The 15,000-nt window shown below is 44.0% G+C and overlaps 1 protein-coding gene across 3 annotated transcripts in view; it reads left to right on the top strand.

The window, feature by feature from the left end:
* Positions 1-15,000, top strand: part of Rab3 (RAS oncogene family member Rab3) — a 295,748-nt gene that overhangs the window by 38,305 nt on the left and 242,443 nt on the right. The window contains exon 1 of one of the 3 annotated variants that reach the window (XM_076198484.1): positions 13,920-13,980. The exons of 1 other annotated variant lie outside the window; for it this stretch is intronic. The gene's annotated coding sequence lies outside the window, so the exon portion shown is untranslated. Of the gene's footprint in view, positions 1-13,919; positions 13,981-14,197; positions 14,361-15,000 lie in introns of those variants that run through there. One more of the 3 variants, XM_076198485.1, reaches the window with a different exon arrangement.

Raw genomic sequence — 15,000 nt, 5'->3', positions numbered from 1 at the left:
GGAGGAAGAGGAGGAAGTGGAAGAGGAGTTGGAGGAGAAGGAGGAAGAGGGGAAGGGAGTGGAAGAGAAGGAGGAGGAAGAAGAGGAGGAGGAGAAAGAGGAGGAAGGTGACGACGGAAATGAAGTAATGCAGGAGGTTCCGGTTAAATGAGAACCAAAGAGGAGGAGGAGGAGGAGGAAGAGGAGGAGGAAGAGGACGAGGAAGAGTAGGAGGAGGAGAAAGAGGAGGAAGGCGACGACGGAAATGAAATAACACAGAAGGTTCCGGTTAGATGAGAACAGAAGAAGAGGAGGAGGAGGAGGAATGGGAGGAGGAGGAGGAGGAAGAGGAGAAAAGGAGAGGGCGGACTTGGAGGAGGAGGAAAAAGAGGAGGAGGAGGAAGAGGAAGAGGAGGTGATGATAAAGATGGTGGAGGTCATGGTGGTGATGGTGGAGGTGACGGTAGAGATGAGGGAGGAGGTGGTGGAGGAATTGGTGGAGATGGAGGAAGATGTTGATGGAGGAGGAGGAGCAGGAGGAGGAGCAGGAGGAGGAGGTGGATTTCGAAGTGTAGGAGGAGCAGGAGGAAGGGGGTAAAGGTGAAAGGAAAGGAGGAGAGGAAGAAGGAGAAGAGGGAGGAGGAGGAGGAGGAGGAGGAGGAGGAGGAGGAGGTGGATTCCGAAGTGTAGGAGAAACAGGAGGAAGGGGGAGAGGAAGAGGGTAAGGGTGAAAGAAAAGGAGGAGAAGAAGAAGAAGGAGGAGAAGAGGGAGGATGAGGATGAGAAGAAGGAGGATGAGGAGAAGAAGGAGGAGGAGGAGGAAGAGGATTGAGAGGAGGAGATGGAGGAAGAAAGGTCAATTTGAATTGTTGAGGAGAGATGAACATTATCTCTCTCTCTGTCTCTCTCTCTCGCTCTCTCTCTCTCGCTCTCTATGGGTCAGTGGGTGAGGGTCAGACCTGAGAGACGAATATCCAGAGGGGAAAGAGGGGCAGGGGAGGACAAACGAGGGGAGAAAAAATAAATGAATGAGAGTGAGAGGGAGTGAGAGAGTGAGAGAGTGAGAGGGAGTGAGAGAGTGAGAGTGTGAGAGAGAGAGTGTGAGAGAGTGTGTGTGTGTGTGTGTGTGTGTGTGTGTGTGTGTGTGTGTGTGTGTGTGTGTGTGTGAGAGAGAGAGATAAAATCGAGTAGAGCGAAGAATGTCAGCAGAGGCTGTGTACAAATGGACGGATAAAAACAAAAATGAATAAAATAAAAGGCACGAGAGAGAGAGAGAGAGAGAGAGAGAGAGAGAGAGAGAGAGAGAGTCAGAGAGAGAGGGAGGGAGAGAAAGAGAGAATGATGAAAATGACTCATGGTGAAGATGACGCAGAGAAAAGAAAAAAAGAAAAAAAATGCGGAAGATTCTGCCGGGGACTCAACCAAGAACGAGAGAGAGAGAGAGAGAGAGAGAGAGAGAGAGAGAGAGAGAGAGAGAGAGAGAGAGAGAGTGCAGGGGAGATGATAAACTTAGAAGTAAATATTGAGAGAAGAGAGAAAAGAGAGAAGCTGAAGAGGAGATAAGGTCTTTGAGGCAGAGTTGTGGTCGAGGAGCCGGGGGGGGGGGGAGGAGGAGGAGGACTCTCGATGTACGAGAAAGAGGAGATCTCGTCAGACCCGGAAAAGATCGGCTCCGGAGGACCCCTCCTCTCCTCCTCCTCCTCCTCCTCTTCCTCCTCCTGAGGGGCAAAAGAAGGGAAGCAGACGGCGATGGTGGTGGGTAGTGGGGGTAGTGGAGGTGTTGATAGTAGTGGTGGTGGGTAGTGGTAGTGTTGGTGGTGGGTAGTGGTGGTGGTAGTGGTGATAGTGTTGGTGGTGATAGTGTTGGTGGTGATAGTGGTGGTGGGTAGTGGTAGTGTTGGTGGTGGGTAGTGGTGGTGGTGGTAGTGGTGGTAGTGTTGGTGGTGATAGTGGTGGTGGTGATAGTGGTGGTGGTGATAGTGTTGGTGGTGATAGTGGTGGGAAGTGGTGGTGGTGGGTAGTGGTGTTTAGTGGTGGTGGTGGTGGGTAGTGGTGTTTAGTGGTGGGTAGTGGTGTTTAGTGGTGGGTAATGGTAGTGGTGATGGTGCCAGTAATGGTTTCACAAGTGGTGGTGAACAAGTGGTACCAGCACTAGTGGAGGCCAAAATGGTGGAGTCACTACCTTGTGTGTCTTTTTCCACTTCCCTCTCCTCTTGGTCTTCTCCTCCTCTTCCTCCTCCTCCTCCTCGTTACAGGGACTGGAAAGGAAGAGAGAACCAGGAAACCAAACGTAGAAAATGAAAAGAAGAAAAAGAATAAATAAAAGGAAGAGAAAGAGAAGAGACGTGAGGAGGAGGAGGAGGAGGAGGAGGAGGAAAGAGGAAGAGATGGGGAGGTACGGGGGAGGAGAAAGAGGAGAGGAAGGGTGTGGGGGAGGAAGAGGAAGAGGGGAAGGGTGTGGGGGAAGATTGTAAGGGGAAGAGGGGGGAAGGAGATGAGGATGCTGGGGAAGGGGAAGAGAAAGAAGAGGAGGAGGAGGAGGGGGTGCAGGGGAGGATTGGAAGAGGAAGAAGAGGGGAAAGGAGAGGAGGGTGTTGGGGAGGGGGAAGAGGAAGATGAAGAGGAGGAGGAGGAGGAGGAAGAAGGGAAGGGTGCGGGGGAGGATTGGATGGAGAAGAGGAAGGGAAAGGAGAGGATGATGCTGGGGAAGAGGAAGAGGAGGAGGCTGCGGGGGAGGATTGGAAGGGGAAGAGGAGGCAAAAGGAGAGGAAGATGCTAGGGAAGAGGAAGAGGAAGAAGAGGAGGAAGAGGAGGAGGGGAAGGAGAGGAGGATGCTGGGGAAGGAGAAGAGGAAGAGGAAGAAGAGGAGGACGAAGAGGAGGAGGGCGAAAGAGAGGAGGATCCTGGGGAAGGGGAAGAAAAAGAGGAAGAGGAGGGTGCGGGGGAGGATTGGAAGGGAAAGAGGAAGAGGAAGAGGAGGAGGAGGAAGAAGAGGAAGAGAAATCCGAGACAGCGGCAGATAAGGCAACTTATGATATCCTATTGAAAGGGAACTTGGTTGGTTCTTTTTTATGATCTGGAGTCTCCTCTGGTTCCCAAATTCTCGTAATTAGACATTTTTTCAAAACATTTAGTGTCCATTTCTCTTAGTGGGAACCTCGGGGTGGTGGGGGGAATTTCACTAACAAGAGTGATGACGTCATCACATCTGGTCACCTAAGCCACGCCCACGTGGGTCAGAGATATGACGTCATCGATGGATTTGTTCGCGTAAGCCCCGCCCACGAGGAAATCACGCCACGAGGCGCTTACTTGCGATCAAGGCGGTGATGGAGGAGGAGGAAGAGAAGGAGGGGGAGGTGAGGAAGAGGAGATGGTTGGGGAGGAAGAGGAGGTGGTTGGGGAGGAAGAGGAGATGGTTGGGGAGGAGGTGGTGGTGGAGGAAGAGGTGGTGGTTGGGGAGGAGGAGGTGATGGGGAGGAAGAGGAGGTGGTTGGGAGGAAGAGAAGATGGTTGTGGAGGAAGAGGTGGTGGTCGGGAGGAGGAGGCAATGAGAGGAGGTAGTGGCGTAGGAGGAGGAGGTAGTGGAAGAGATGATGGAGGAGGAGGAGGAGGAGGTGGCGGAAAAGGAGGAGATGGGAGAAGTAGTGAAAGAGGCGGCTATGGTGGAGGAAGAGAAAGAAGAGGAGGAGGAGGAGGAGGAGGAGGAGGAAGAGGAGGAGGAGGTTAATCCTTTAGAGGTATATGTACGACTCTTGTAATCTAACTTAGTTAAGGGCAGGAACTCTGTGCCGAAAGGAGATTAAGGCCACATCCGCTAAACCCTTTCGTAAAGAGGTTAACTTACATCTCGGTTAACTCCTTCCCTACCGGACAGTGCTTTCCCTTTTTATCCTGTCTGCCGCCGGGAGATTTTATTCATCTCCGTGAGGTCTCGATCGGGAGTGACTCCGTTCAAGCAGGGGATCGCGACCCCTCAGATGAATAAAGCTTTCAAAATTTCTTGCAGAATCTACGGAAAGAAATTTCGAATTCATCATTTTTTTTTTTTTTTTTAAGATAAAAATGTCTATAAAGAAGAGTCGCAGTGTTGAAGGAGTTGGGGTCCCCACTTGACTTCCCCCCCACTCCCACCCCCCACCCCCCGGCCTGGAAAGGCCCTTCCTTATCCACTTACCGTTTCCCCCCCTCCCCCCGGTCCCTTCCCTACCCCCGTCTCCCCAATTGCCAATCTTTTCAGCCGCCGCGAATAGCTCTCTCTCTCTTTCTCTCTCCTTTGCCATTTTTTTCCTTCGGGCAAAACCTTTGCATACCCTCAATACTTAACTATATAAAAATGAATAAATAAAAAATAATAAATAAAAATAATAAATAAAAAACAATAAAAAGATAAATAGGTTGGAAAATCTCTCCTCATTAAAATTTCTTTCTAGATTTTTTCCTGTACGCATTTTTTATTATATTTTTCCTTTTATCGTTAAAATTCTCTTCTAATTCTTTTCCTGGTGTTATTCTTTTCCATGTGGTAAATTTTTTCCTAAATTGGCAAAACCTTACTATACGCTAAGAAAAAATATTTGCTAATATGCTTTCTTCTTCATCTCATTATCTTTTTGAAGGATTATATATACATACACACACTCACATATATATATGTATATACAGTATATATATGTGTATATATATATACATACATATATATATATATATATATATATATATATATAAAATAATCACAATAACGCGTGACGAAAAAATATTGCAGAAACCACAGGGAAATTAAAGTCAGAATACTGAACGTTTTCGTCTATTACGACATCCTCAGAGTACAAGAAAGAAAAAATAGAACACAATATTTATACAGAAGTAAGAAAACTGGGAGAGGTTATAGTCACAAAAACCTTCGGACATTATACATACATACACATTCAATTACACATAGAAATGTTAATGGTAATAATAATAAAAGTACATACACATTCATATACACATGGAAATAAGAAAGGTAATAGTAACACAAAAAAAAAAAAAAAATCAAAAGAGCAAAATCATGTGGCCGAAAGGTCCATAGGACATTTGGTACAATAAGGAAACTTGGTACTGCTAAATATCCTATGATTATAAAATTGTTTAACCAAAACACAAGATAATATCAAATTGTACAAAAAACAACAACGACAACAAAATATTTAACAGAAATAAGAAAACTGGAAAGGCTATAGCCACATAAAACCTCCTGACGTTATACATACATACACACACATATACACATAGATATATTAATGGTAACAATAAATGAAAAAATACATACACATTCATATACACATAGAAATAATAATAAAAAAAATACAAAAGAACAAAACTATGTGGCCGAAAGGTCCACAGGACATTTGGTACAATTAGGAAATTTGGTACTGTTTTACTATCCTATTAATTATAAAATTGTCTAGTTTAAATAAACCTAAACTCAAGTTAATATTATTATCAAAATTTTTCTTTATGAAACAGGATTCAATGATGTTCCTATCTAAAGCTGAATTACAATCAACAATTTTCTTCTCGTTGTCCCAGTCAATATTGTGGTTTGTGTCCCTAACATGGCATGGACAAAAACTCCACTGGACATTTGGCCCGTCCTTATACTGTACCTGTGTTGTTTCATCCTAATATTCAATTCTTTACCTGTTTGGCCAATATAACAGGAGCTACAGTTTTTACAGGGAATACTATAAACACATCCTACATTATTACAAGGGGAATTTTTAATGAGTTCTTTGATGGTACTGTTTTTGAAAATAACATTAATATTAAACTCCTTAAGGATGCGAGGAAGTCCCACAAGATTATTATGAAAGGGAATTACTAAAAGATTTTTCTTACAAAAAGTATCTTTTTGGGTTGTATTGAAATAAGACTTCCTTGCCCTATGTCATATATTTTTCCTATTTCTTGGTCTAAAAATTCTGGACTACAAATTCTATAAGCTCTTAAAAACATGGATGAAAAAACAGAAACCTTAGTATTAATATGATAAATATTTTGTTGTCGTTGTTTTTTGTACAATTTGATAATATTATCTTGTGTTTTGGTTAAACAATTTTATAATCATAGGATATTTAGCAGTACCAAGTTTCCTTATTGTACCAAATGTCCTATGGACCTTTCGGCCACATGATTTTGCTCTCTTGATTATTTTTTTTTTTTACTATTACCTTTCTTATTTCCATGTGTATATGAATGTGTATGTACTTTTATTATTATTACCATTAACATTTCTATGTGTAATTGAATGTGTATGTATGTATAATGTCCGAAGGTTTTATGTTACTATAACCTCTCCCAGTTTTTTACTTCTGTATAAATATTGTTCTATTTTTTCTTTCTTGTACTCTGAGGATGTCGTAATAGACGAAAACGTTCAGTATTCTGACTTTAATTTCCCTGTGGTTTCTGCAACTATATATATATATTATATATTATATATATATATATATATAGATATATATATGACATAAGTGTAGCAGGAAACACAGGAGTCTTAACCCAAGTTTATTCCTAATTAGTTTCACATTCCTTTGAAAAAGCATACCTGCGAAACTAGCCAGGAATAAACTGAGACTAAGACTCCTGTGTTTCCTACTCCACTTACACACACACACACATATATATATATATATATATATATATATATATATATTATATGATATGTGTGTGTGTGTGTATATATATGTATAATTCTTTTCTTTTGGGCCAAGTTTTTCCTGTATCATCAATACTCAAACGCTTAAGTACATTTCCGCATTTCAATATATTCTTCAACAACTAAAACTTTTCCTAAACTCCATTTCCTTGCATTACATCACCTTTTGTATTTTCCTCCTTCACATTTATTTTTCCTTATTCCTTAAAATTTCTTGCAAAAGAGAATTCTTTCTTCTATTACCATTATTTTCCTTTGTATTACTTTTTCCTCTTTGACAGTAATCTTCCCCCGTTACCAGTATTGATTTGCATAACTGACCCACTTTTTCCTTCGCCAGTTTTTTCCTCTTTGTAAAATTTCCTCCATTATCGTCCTTCCCTCCCACTTCCAATATTTTCCTGTTTCGCCAATATTCCCGTGCATGATGGGAAACTTTCCTCTTTTGGCAATATTTCCCCTCTCGCCAGTCACCAATATTTTCCCAATTTTACTCCCTTTGTCAGTCTTTTCCTCCAACTCCAAACTTCCCTCCATTATCGACCTTTCGTCCTCCACTTCCAATATTTTCCTCCATGACAGACTTTCCTCCCGATGCCAATTTTTTCCTTCTTTCATTCGCGTCCTGACGAAGTTCTCCATTCACGAACTCCCAAAAAAAAAAAAAAAAAAAAAAAAAAAAAAAAAATCCATCAATACGTCAGGATATATCGTTCTCCAGGGGTTAGTCTAACGGTCCTGCAGTGGACATCTATAAGAGGTTTACCGCAGGTGAACAAAACTGCTCGCCTGCGGTCGAAACTATCACCTATGCCCTATGTGCTAGCAGAGTCAGGAAGAGTGAAAGAGATCTGTAATCGGTAAGGATCGAACCCGGGTCCATGCAGGCACGAGAAGAGTGCGAAGCTCAACACTCATGACGACACGAGTAGAACCAATAACCAAATGTATTTATCTATTTATTCATTTATTTATTAATCTATTATTTTTTATTTTTACACAGGAAGTGTGGAAAAATACACAAGATAAATAGATCCATATCTAAAGTAGATTCTAAGAGTAGACAGACTACCTTTCTAAGAGAGTAGAGTAGATAAAAATCTCCTTCTCTAGTAGACGCCAAGACTAGACTCTGTTGTGGAGAATATAGACGCCAAGTATAGACGAAATGTGTTCAACTGGGTGAATATGGTTGACAACAATAAGTAGTTATTTTCTTTGTCGATTTTCTTATGTTTCTCTTCCTCTCTCTACTCTCTTTCTTCCTATTTACTCTCTTCGTTCTTTATTGAGTGTGTAGAGAAGATGATGAAATCAGTACCCATTCGGTGGAGCTTTGTATGTATATGGTTATTTTTATTCTGGCTATCGTCAGGAAATTTAATTCAGTTTGGGGCCACCACGCCGACGATGGGGGGGGGGGAAGGGGCCAAGAAGACTGATGAAAAGCATACGGGAGTTTAAGCAAACAGCCCCCAGGGACCTGGATTTCCTTTAGTAGACCGAGAGGCGGAGTTTGAAGGAGTTCGAGAGCGACGAAGACAAAGGCCGGGTTATAGGGTCCGAGTTCGAGAGGTGTCCTCCAAGAACTTCGAGTAGCTCCCGAAGAACTTCGAAGAGCCCCAGAGGAACTTCGAAGAGCTAAGGAGAAATTTGAATAACTGAGGACCTATGAGGAGCTCCGAGTGACCCCGAGGGAGCTCGAGGATCTCCGGGGAGCTCCAAGAAGCCCCAAGGGACCAAGAGGAACCCAAAGGGACTTCGAAGATCCCCGAAGATCCCCGAAGAGTGAATCCCGAAGAACTACGAGAAACCTTAAGGATGAGATGAGTCAGGATATGGAATCCAGGAAGGAGGGGGAGGAGGGGGAAGGAGGGGAGGATATCTCGGGGAAGGGATTTTGTGGTGAGGACTTGTGGGGAGGAATATAAAACGGGAATGTGGAATCGGAGCCGAACGGGAACAAAAGGAATTCTCGACTTGAATATGGAGAAGGTGGAATCTGATTTTTTTTGTGTGATTTTTTCCTTCTTTCTCTTTGGTTTAACAATGTCGTGTTCTCTGACTGATGAACAAATGGAAAAAAGAAGATGAATACTTGACTGAATGGATCTTTAAGAAAAAAGAAAACGAAGGTTTTTCGAGTTTTTCCTTTTTTGTTACAAAAAAATTAATGAAAAAAAGTGAATGAACAGACTATTAGGCAGAGGTTTTCTGATCCCCTGGAAGGAGGAGAAAAGGGTCCGTATATCACCGCTCCGAGCAGAACAAAGGGAAGATATCGCTTCCTCCTACATTGTCCCCAAGGAAAGAAACGCTGGTTATTGGTAACGAGACCAGAGTGACCAGACTTAGTATAATCATGCTAAACTTAGCATATTTCCCCTAGAAATGATACTATATAAATAGAAAAAAAAATACGACAGAAAAAGAATGTAGGAAGAAGATAGCATGATATCTAGCCAATCAAGCAGAGCTGGGCGCGTTACCGACTGACAGGTAGTGCGTTAGTAACGCAGTAACGCAAGTGCCCAGCTCTAGTTAATTTATGTTTCAGAATAGGGAATATTAATGTTGTAGTTTAGGTATTATTTTATTGAGAATATGCGTAAGAAGTAAATACTTCTCCATTTTTTTTTTTTTTTTATCAAAATCATTCTAAAGGAAATTAAAAGCGGTAACGCACTACCTGTGGGGCAGTAACGCGCCCAGCTCTGCAATCTAGCATAATTCCTCCTGAATCTAGCATATTCCTTTTTGAAAATCTGGCCACCCAATATGAGATGGCCCTCACCGAGCGAGCGCCATGAAGGTCCAACAAATCGCCCGGCGGCAGGCGGGGAAAGGACCGTCCTGGACGGAAGGGGCCTGAGGCTGCCGCGACTTCATCTTCAGACGGAAAGTTTCTTCGCCTAAGACTGTCTCGTGTTTATGGGACTTGTTCCCTTTCCTCGCTAACAAGACCTTGTCGAACATGGAACGATGTAAGATTAAAAGAAAAATATATAGATAAATAGATAAATAAAGGGAAATAAAAGAAGAAGAAGAAAGGACGTAGGTGAGGGATCCAGGTGACTATACACACACACACACACACACACACACACACACACACACATGGCGCTGTGGTTAGAGCTCTGGCCTGCCACTACGGAGGTCCGGGTTCGATCCTCGCCCTGGGCTGAAATAATATCAGTATCGCAGCGCTGAGGGGTGTTACTCCAACTCTCGTGGGCGGGGAGTTGGGTGTGTGTGTGTGTGCAAGGTCATAGCATTACCCATAGATCGGACCTACGAGCTCTGAGCTCTCTTCCAGGAGGGAAATAGCTGTCGATCACGAGTCCAACACGTGATCCAAAGACCGAGTGAATGAATACACACACACACACACACACACACATATATATATATATATATATATATGTGTGTGTGTGTGTGTGTGTGTGTGTACATACAAATATGTATATTGTTTATATTGATTTTTATTGACTTTTTCAGTTATATATCTATTTTTGTAGTGGATCGGTGTGGGGGGGGAGTAGTGGTAGTGGAATGGATCGAGGGGGAGTAGTGGTGGTGGAAAGTGGGTGGAGTCCAGGTTGGTGGGGGAGTATAGTTGAACCACTCCCCAACCCCTTTCCATCGAATAGGAGGTCAGGTTGGGTCAGTTAGTTGAGCTAATTTCATCATAAAACTAGATCGGGTAGGCTGGTTTCCCAGACTCGTTTACTTAAATCAGTTTTTAAACGAGTGATTGATGGACGGATTGATGGATGAATTGATGAAATGTCAGGGTATATAGAATACCTTCAGGTTTGATATTGGAAAAAAAAAAAAAAAAAAAATTGATGAATTTGAAATTTCTTTCCGTGGATTCTGCAAGAAATTTTGAAAGTTTTAAGATCCGAATTTTTGGAATCTTGAAGAAAATTGGGGGTTAGAGACATAAATACTTAAACTCGTTCATTCTTGGAGCAAACCCTAAACCGAATATAATTAATCAAGGGTTAGTTAACGAAGCTAACTGGCTGAAATGGATTGATTAATTATCGATTAATTGATTAATTGATTAATTTAGTAAGTGTTAACTTCTTCAGCCTGCGGACATCGCCTACTTGGAGATGAATAAAATCGACTAACGGCAGCCATAATAAATGAACGTAGCAGTTCAGATTTGGGGGGGGAGAACAGCCCAAAGGGGGGGGGGGGAAGAACAGCCCAAAGTGGGGGGGAGGGGAGAATAGCCCAAAGTGGGGGGGAGGAAACAGCCTAAAGTGGGGGGTGGGGGAAGAACAACCCAAAGTGTGTGGGGGGGGAGAACAGCCCAAAAGGGGAGGGGGAGGAGTACAGCCCAAAGTGGGGGGAAGAACAGCCCAAAATGAGGGGGGGGGGGCGAAGAACAGCCCTAAGTGGGGGCAGGGGGAAGAACAGCCCAAAGTGGGTGTGGTAGAACAGCCCAAAGTTGGGGGGGGGGGAACAACAGCTCAAAGTGGGGGGTAGGAACAGCCCAAAGTGGGGGGGGGGGAGAACAGCCCAAAGTGGGTGAGGGGGGAACAACAGCCAAGTGTGGGGGGGGAGGGGTAGAACTGCCCCAAAAGGGTGGATGAATATGAGGGGGGGGGGAGAACAGTCTAGAGTAGGGGGGTGGGGGGTTAGGACAGCACAAAATTGAAGGGGAGTTGATAGATTCACAAACACTGCAAACCGTTACTATCCCCCTTGCGCAAGGGGCTGGGTGTGTATAAGGTCAAAGGAACCTCTGGGAGGGGACTAGCTGTCGATCACGAGTCCAGCACGTGATCCAAGATAAGTAAGACCATGCGCACTAGCCGTGACGGTGACGTCAGATGATTTTAATCACGTGACGTCATCCAACAGGACCCAGGGGCATCCGGAGAGGGTGAATAAAATCGCTTGGCGGCACCCCCGGACGAAAGGTAAGGGACCATCGTGAAGGGAAGGGAAGGGTTGGTTGTTCTTAGCCAGAATAAAAGCTAAGGATAAGTGGCAGGATTGTGGCGTGACGCGGCGTGACGTGACGTGACGCGATGTGCCGTAACGCGACTTAGTATAAGGTAACGTGACATGATGTAACGCGACCTAATGTCATGTGATGTTATTTGTTTTAACGTGACGTGACGTGACATGACTATATAACGTTACGTTACCAGGTGTAACGTGAGGTGACGTGACCTGGATGAGACGTGACGTTCCTTGGTTTAACATGACGTGATGTAACGCGACTATATAGAGTGACGAGACAAGGTGTAACGTGACGTGACTTGGTATGACGTGACATAACGGGACTTCGTGTTACATGATGTGATATGACCTGGTGTGACCTAACGTGACTTGATGTAACGTGACGTGACGCGACCTGATATGACGTGTTGCGAGGTGACATGGCGTCACGTGACGTGACGTGACGTCATGCGACGCGCGATGAGATGCCGGCGTAACGAGACAAGACAGAACGCAACATGACGTGACATGATAATGCTCACGAGGATTTGGAAAGACATCTTGCAGCTGCTTTGGGGGGAATCTAACGAGCCCCCCTTAGCCCCTCCACCCCTGAAGGGGGGGAGGGGAGGGGAGTGGAGAAAGAGAAGGGACGGGGGGGAGGGAGGAGGAATGGAGAGGGGGAGGGAGGGGAGCGGAGAGGGAGGGAGAGGGCGGAGAAGGAGGGGAGGGGGAGGGAGGAGAGGGGAGGGGGGAGGGGGAGAGAGGAGAAGGAGGGGAGGGGGAGGGAGGAGAGGGGAGGAAGGGGAGAGGAGGGAGGAGAGGGGAGGGAGGAAAGGGAGGGGAGGGGAGGGGGGCGGAGAGGGAGGGGAGGGGGAGGAGAGGGGAGGAAGGGGAGAGGAGGGAGAGGGGAGGGAGGAAAGGGAGGGGAGGGAGGAGAGGGGAGGGGGGCGGAGAGGGAGGGGAGGGGGAGGGAAGGGGATGGGGAGGACAGGGGAGGGGGCGGAGAGGAAGGGGAGGGGGAGGGAGGGAGGGAAGGAGGGGATGGAGAGCGTAATTATTTTGGTTGTTGTGGTCGTTATTTTTGGTCATTGACGTTGTTATTTTTGTCGTTGTCTCTGCGGTCGAAGTGGATTCGTCGTTATTGATATGGTTGTTGATGGTTTTGACAGATTTGTCAAATTAATCAAAACTGTCATATTCTTAATGAAAACTAACTCTTTCGTCATCATCATCATCATCGTCACCATCATCATCATCATCGTCACCACCATCATCATCATCGTCATCATGATCGTCGTCGTCATCATACTTTCAAAATAGAAATTATAATACAACAATCGAATTAATGAATATAATTATCTAATCTAATTGTGATAATCACGACACCGATAGTGTTGGTGATGAATTAAATATAAATAAGATAAAAAATAACGATAATTATCTTATGATGCTAATATCGAAACTGATAACCAGAATCATAACGAAAATCATAATTACCAAACCATGACAACTAGAATTAAAATAATGATTATGATGATTAAGATAATGATGATGATAATGATGATAGGAGTAATAGTGAGATAACGATGACGGTATTAGTATCGGTAACGATAACAGTAATAACAGGTAGGTTGGATAAATTACCTTGTTATTTATTACTCGCATAACCATATACGGCATTACCTACAACAACAGAAAACGGTAGTAAACATATTGGGCATTTATTTCCGTTATTGTTATTAGTCTATCAATACCATCATCACTGTTGTTATCTATTTTACCACCGTCTTTATCGTCATCGTTATTGTTATCGTCGGAATCCCCTTCCTCCACCTTTCTCACTCTTCTCCATCATTTGGAGGCGAAGTCCCTCCAACGTCTTCCTCCAAACCCAAGCACTCGAGGTTGTAAACCTTAAACCAAACACTACGAACCGAAAGCGAAGCAATTCTTCGTCCTACAGCTGCGAATGAATCAATAGACGTCATGTCGACACGCTCGCCTTCCCTCTATGACCCGCGCTGGCTGGAAAATAAGTCCCTCCCGTACGACACTTCTTCCCGTCTTTCCACGTTCTCGTCCAATTTCCCCTCTCAACACGCGCCTATCCCCCGCTCAAATTCCCGAATGGAATAAATGGTAGACAGGAAGGGTATTTTTCAAGTGTAAATGTATAAAAAATCCCGACAAAATCGGTCAACTTTCGGGCAAGATAGGGGTGACTTATTCACCGGCCCCCTGATCAATAATGGTGGCGGCCATGTTTGTGACGTCACGACGGTTGAGATCGGTTGTGTTTTGTGTGTACAGGGTGTGGGTACGCAAGACTTATACAGGTTAGTATTTAGTTCATTACCTTTGTTCTATTAAGCGGAAAGCCTTTTTAGTTCTCAGTGGATGACAACGGGCTGTGCCCGGCCGAAAAGGAGTACCAAGGCGTGATAAAGGTAGGTGAAAAAGTCCAAAGATAGGGCCAAATGGCACTTTGTCGAGGAAGATGACCAAAACCACCATCGCAGTTGAGGTGGTGGCTCTCGCTCCTGAGGGCTGAAGGAGCCTGGTGCTTGTACTGGTGGTGTCACAGACGAAGAGACACCAGTTCAAAGTGATTCCTGGTGTCACCAGACATCAGTACGGACAATTAAACCCCAGACAGTTACCCCAGTGAGCGGAAACGACCCCGAGAGTGGCCTCAGAACAGAACATCGGAACTCAAGTAATGTGTACATTTAAGTAGTTTCCAACCTATATCACCTCTCTGGTTTGGTTATTATATTCCTGTTGTTGATGTTGGCAGTGAACAATTGCAGGCCAATGTATTCTTGATGTGGAAATCCCGAGGAAAAGGTCATAATAATGTGGAACAACGGGGAAATGTTGACCCGAGTCAAAATGAATGTGTAATTCGAATAAGCGATCAATAAGGAAATCAATACGAATGTTGAATGAGAGAGATATATTGTATGGGATTCTATGGTCTAAGTAGAGTTCTGTTCCATACTTAGATGTGACGGGGTAATTCTAGAATTGTTGGAATTGGAGTTGTCTTCCAAGAACTAGAGAACTGGTGCTCTTCGAATATTTTTGAATAATTTTCGTTCAATTTTCGAATGGGTTTCGTTCAAGTGTTCTCGCGAGTTTGACGGAAAAAGAGAACAAGAGAGAGAGAGAGAGAGAAAAGAGAGACAACAAAAGGTTTGGTTATCCACTCAAAGGATTAAGTTAATCATTGGAAACTCTTAACTATCTGGATCTTGCAAGTTTTAACCTCGTTTCTTATTTTTTTTTTTTTAATTTTCGTAATTTTCATTTCATTATTATCGTCTTTTTGGTCAATTGATTTGGTTCATGGGGGT

This window comes from Oratosquilla oratoria, chromosome 15, assembly GCF_046742065.1.
Source record: "Oratosquilla oratoria isolate Oo_2021 chromosome 15, ASM4674206v1, whole genome shotgun sequence".
Taxonomy (NCBI): domain Eukaryota; kingdom Metazoa; phylum Arthropoda; class Malacostraca; order Stomatopoda; family Squillidae; genus Oratosquilla; species Oratosquilla oratoria.
The sequence above is the reverse complement of the archived record's forward strand: the minus strand, read 5'-3'. Positions and strand labels throughout refer to the sequence as shown.